At 34.8% G+C, this 5,498-nt stretch overlaps 1 protein-coding gene across 1 annotated transcript in view; it reads left to right on the forward strand.

Moving 5' to 3' along the window:
• Nucleotides 1-1,040: 1,040 nt before the first annotated feature.
• LOC135114765 (WD repeat-containing protein 43-like) overlaps nt 1,041-5,498 on the forward strand; it is a 28,697-nt gene continuing 24,239 nt past the window's right edge. Inside the window, exon 1 of the mRNA XM_064030815.1 lies at nt 1,041-1,062. The gene's annotated coding sequence lies outside the window, so the exon portion shown is untranslated. The remainder of the gene's footprint in view (nt 1,063-5,498) is intronic.

Genomic DNA, 5,498 nt, shown 5'->3' on the forward strand with positions numbered 1-5,498 from the left:
TGGGTTAAGTTACGTTAGGTTAGGTTAGGTTAGGTTAGGTTAGGTTAGGTTAGGTTAATTTAGGTTAGGTTAATTTAGGTTAGGTTAGGTTGGATTAAGTTACGTTAGATTAAGTTAGGTTAATTTAGGTTATTAAGTTAGGCTGAAGATTACGTTAGGTTAAGTTAGGTTAGGTTAGGTTAGGTTGGATTAAGTTACGTTAGATTAAGTTAGGTTAATTTAGGTTATTAAGTTAGGCTGGAGATTGTTAGGTTAAGTTAGGTTAGGTTGGGTTGTAACGTTAAGTTATGATGGTCTTATGCACAATGGACAGGTAAATCACGTAGGCAGGTGAGTTGCTAGGCAGATCAAGTGAGACAGGTTTACAAATTCTGTTGTTTTTTGTTTTTTTTTTATTTTATTTTAATCTGTTCTAATTTTTTGTTGTATTATTATTTTTTCCTTTTGTTTTATATTACTCTCTTCTAATTTGTTTTTTTCTTATTTTATTTTCTTATTTTATTTTCCCTTCCCTTTTTCTTTTCCTTTAATTCTGTTATGTTCTGTTTTTTTATTCTATTGTTTAATTTCTGTTTTTACATTTTATTTCATTCTGCTTTATTTTTTTACCTTCTTTTATTATATTTTGTTCATCTTTCTTTTATTTTATTCTTATATTTACATTTTAATTTTCTTTTATTTTTATTACTGTTCTGATCCATGTTCTATTTACTTTTCTTTCATCTATTCCATTTGTTTTCCCCTTTCATTATTTCGTAGTTTATTTTTCCTATAAGTGATTAAACAAGTAAATTGAAAAGCTAGAGAACAGAGATAAAAACAGTAATAGAAACAGACACACACAGATAGAAGGCTAAACAAATACAACTGATAAACATAAACAAACAAAAGAACAGGTAAATAATTGCACGCCCAGATTACGTTTTCAATTGCTTTCCTGTCATTAATCCAGGTCACTATTTTTCTTTCAGGTAAGAAAATCATTTTGGAGCGACCGTCAGCAGCACGACCTGAGGGAGCTGAAGAATAAGGGTTACTGCCACCTTATTGCACCGCTGGCAGGTAAGGGAAGGTGCGGCGCCGGGTTACATCTCACCTGGGTATAGATTTGTGACTCGATTGGGGAACTTCTTACCTGTGTGAGCTGGTATTAGATTTTCCGCCAAGATGAGGGGATGATGAGAACTTCAGCGTCTATTTTGGTTCTTCGAGTGTCTTCTTCTTCTTCTTCTTCTTCTTCTTCTTCTTCTTTTTTTTTTTTTTTTTTTTTTTGCTCTTTCTTTCTTGTCCTTGTTCTTTGTTTCTTTCCTTCCGCTCTTTGTTATCCTTTTTCTTTTCTCTCTTTCTTCTTTCCTTTCATTGTTTCTCTTTCTCTGTATGTTTCTTTCCTCATTTCTTTGTTTGCACTTTTGCCTTTCTTTTCTCCTCCTCTTTCTTCCTTTCTATCTTCTTCCTTAATTTCTGTCTTTATAATTTGTACTGTCTTCTAGGTCTCTCTCTCCTATCATTGCTTTAAAATTCAGTTTGCGTGCGTGTGTACGTCTGTGTGTGTGTGTGTGTGTGTGTGTGTGTGTGTGTGTGTGTGTGTGTGTGTGTGTGTGTGTACTTTTGTTCCGTAACTTATCATTGTTTTATTATTCTCATAGTATTTTTTTTTATTTTTCTTCCTTAATCTCTTTTTCCTCCTTCGTTCCCGCCCTGCCTCTTGACCTTCGCTCCCTCTTCCTCTTCCTCCTCCTCCTCAATTATCGACAAGAACTATATTGTTTTCCCTAAGGGTGTCACTCCTTTTTTTCTCTCTTTCTCTTTTTCTTATACACAAAAATAAGTGTACTCTACTTCTAGCCCCCTTCACTCCTTCTCTCCTCCCTTTTGACCCGTGACCTTGTACTTCCTTTATGCTCCCCCTTTATTTCTATCCCTTGCTCCTCCTCAGTTACGTTATTCCCTCGTTTCTTTTATCTTTTTTTTTTTTTTTACGCTCCTTGCTTCTTGTCCTTTTGATGAGCTTTGTGTCGAGAGAGAGAGAGAGAGAGAGAGAGAGAGAGAGAGAGAGAGAGAGAGAGAGAGAGAGAGAGAGAGAGAGTAGGGGCAACATTTCTTTCATCTTTTTCTATAGTAAGTTTTCTATCATTCTTTCTCCCTCGCTGCCGTCGCCCGATTCACACAGACAGACAGGCAGACAGACGGACACACAGACGGACACACAGACGGACGATGTGAGTAAGGTACATTTTTATATTGTGTGTGTGTGTGTGTGTTGGGGGGTTGGGGAGGGTAAAAGGGTGTGTGTGGGAGTCATATTTTTCAGGTAATTGTGAGAAATGTTGTGGGAAAAAACATCTCTAGACAGAATGCGTAAGTTTGCAAGGGTGCACAAGTGTGTTAAGTGTGTTGAGTGGAAGGTGACTCAGACTGGGCCACAGATACCTCGGGAGAATAGAATCTTTCTGAAAAAAAAAAGAAAAAAAGATGTATATTTATGTAAATCACCCCCCCCCCCCAGGAAGTGTGTGTACATACGTATGTTAGAGTTACTTTAGGTTATTGGATTTTTTTTTCTAGTGATATTTTGGAGAAACTTTACTACTACCGCGATTTTTTCTTTTCTTTTCTTTTTTTTTCAATGTTTGTTGAAGATAGAGATGCTGGTGATATTTTTCGACTTCATTCGTATTATGTTTAGAAAAGCTGCTACTACTACTACTACTACTACTACTACTACTACTACTACTACTACTACTACTACTTTTTCCATCGCATTCGTAACAAAGAAATTTTTTGAGATGAAATACATATGCTGCCCTGCTTTTATTTATTCTTTATTACCATCTATCTATCTATCTATGTATCTATATTCCCCTTATCCTCATGGTTATCTATTTATCCATCATCTTATTCACTGCGGGGAAGTTGCGGGTGTTTTTTTATTTATTTATTTATTTATTTATTTATTTTATTTTATTTTATTTATTTACTTTTTATTTTTTATTTATTATTATTTTTTTTTTAGGGTGTTGTTCTGTGTCGTTTCGTCCCCTCCCACGTGTGTTGCGTCGAAGTGTAGATAGAAGTATTGATGTTCCTCCCTCCGTCACCTTTGTTCCTGGAGACGGAAATAAGACGGCCGAGAGAACCCGTTTTCTTTTTGCTGCTGCGTTTTCTTTCATTTGCTTTTTTTTTTTTTTTTTTTTTTTTAAGGGGAGGTTGATGTATCTGACTTTGTTTCGTCGTCTCCGCAAGTGACGTCAAAGAAGAAGATGGGAAGTGTGTAGGAAGAACGAAGGATGGATAAGGATTGTAGAGAATTGTGGAGAGAAATGGGTGGATTGTTGAAAGAAAGTGACGGATTATCGAGAAAAAAAGAAAAAAAAACGTGAATTGAGAGAAAATGACGAATTGTTGAGAAAAAAAAATATTAATTATCGAGAAATAATATCTGGTTTGAAATAATATTACAGATTATTAAGAGAACATTACTGGCTGAAAGAAAGTGGTGGATTGTAAAGAGAAAGTAATGGAATGAAAGTGAATAAAAATAAGAGGGAAAGGATAAGTGTACCGGAAATAGAAAATAAAAGAATACCTGGATGTCCTGCGGAGGGAGATTCACCGAAAGGGAAAAACAATTAATGGGTTCTGTTGTCACCTGCCTGACTTACCTGTCTCCCTCACCTGTACTGTGAGAGAGAGAGAGAGAGAGAGAGAGAGAGAGAGAGAGAGAGAGAGAGAGAGAGAGAGAGGCCTAAAGCAATTACTATTTTATATCGCCATCAGCTTTCTCTATCCTTTCCTCACGTTTTCCTTTGTCTTTTGTTTCAAAGAGAGAGAGAGAGAGAGAGAGAGAGAGAGAGAGAGAGAGAGAGAGAGAGAGAGAGAGAGAGAGAGAGAGAGAGAGAGAGAGAGAGAGAGAGAGACGAGGTGAATTGAGAGCAGTAATGAGTACAGCCTCCCTTTCTCCTCCCAGCTAATTCAAGGCCTTAGAGGAGAGTAGCTTTCCTCGTTTTCTTCTCGAAAGTCAAAAGTTGCGTGCGTTTTCGTTGTAGTTTTGAAATTACCCCTATAAGTTAATAAATAAAATGAATACTGGATAATGATAATAACAAGTAGTATCCTATTTTTCCTCACGAAGAAGCATTAAGGTCAAAACAGAAACACTAGAAAAAAATAAAAGCCTTCAAAATGAACGTATTCCTCCCATGACTCCGCCAGACAGTGGTGCGTCAAGGAGAAACACTTAGCAGAATTTACCTCAGAGACAGAGAGAAAGAAAGAAAAAAAAAAATGAAAAGTAAATAGGGTAGTTCACTTCTCAGATCTCGCAGTATATGTTCTTAAAGATTCTGAATTTTCTTTCTATATTTTTGGGATTATTATTGTTATTATTATTATTATTATTATTATTATTATTATTATTATTATTATTATTATTATTATTATTATCATTATTATTATTATTATTATTATTATTATTATTATTATTATTGTTGTTGTTGTTGTTATTATATTTCAACTTTCTCGTCATATTTTTTTTTTCTTTATTGAGATTCTGAAATTTTGGGCAGGTTATTAGGTGCAGTGTGCTATCAAAGGGTGCGGGACGCGGGGGTTACAGTGGGGGTTGTGTAATTTCCATTGAGACTAAGGTTTTGCTGTGTTTGAACAATTTTCGTTTCTTTTTCATTGCATTTTATCTTTTTATTTGATGTTATTTTGCTGTTTATTCATTTTATCTTTTTTTCTTTTTTTTCCCGGAAGGTGAAAACTAGGTCAATATATATGTCAGATTGATATGATTTTTTTTTTCCATTTATTGTATCATTTCTTTAGTTTTGAGTTGTGTTGAAAGTAGTTTGTTCAAGACATTCGTGTTTGGATAAAAATGAGAGAGAGAGAGAGAGAGAGAGAGAGAGAGAGAGAGAGAGAGAGAGAGAGAGAGAGAGAGAGAGAGAGAGAGAGAGAGAATGGGGAGGGGAGCTGTAATTATTAGTTTCACTCCAGCAGTTTCCCATTAGCAACGCTTGGAGGAGAGATGATATAAAATTTCGTTAAGGTCGAAGGATTTATGAATATCAATAATTAGGGAAAGGAATTGAATATGTATGTTTTGCTTCAACGATTTATAACTCGTATTATTTATTTTATTTTATTCCATTGCAATTTTTGTTCTTTTAGATTGTTTGACATTGGTGAATAAATGAAATATTGATAATGTAAATACTTCCATTGTTCAGGAGTTTCTTTTTGTAGTTTTATTTATGTATTTGTTTACATATGTTTATTTACTTTTTTTTATTTATTTTTACATAATGAGCGATGCAGATCTTTCAAGAGGGAGGTTCTAAGACACATCCTCCAATTTTGGATAATTCTTTTGGCTTTCTCTTTAGGGAATGGCACCTCAGTGGGCCTTTTCTTTCCTTCATGTTCTGTGCTTTAGGCCAGTGTCCCTCTTCTTCAAAAACCCTTAAAATTCCCGAATATTCAAATAAACAAGT

This window comes from Scylla paramamosain, chromosome 28 (genome assembly GCF_035594125.1).
Source record: "Scylla paramamosain isolate STU-SP2022 chromosome 28, ASM3559412v1, whole genome shotgun sequence".
NCBI lineage: Eukaryota > Metazoa > Arthropoda > Malacostraca > Decapoda > Portunidae > Scylla > Scylla paramamosain.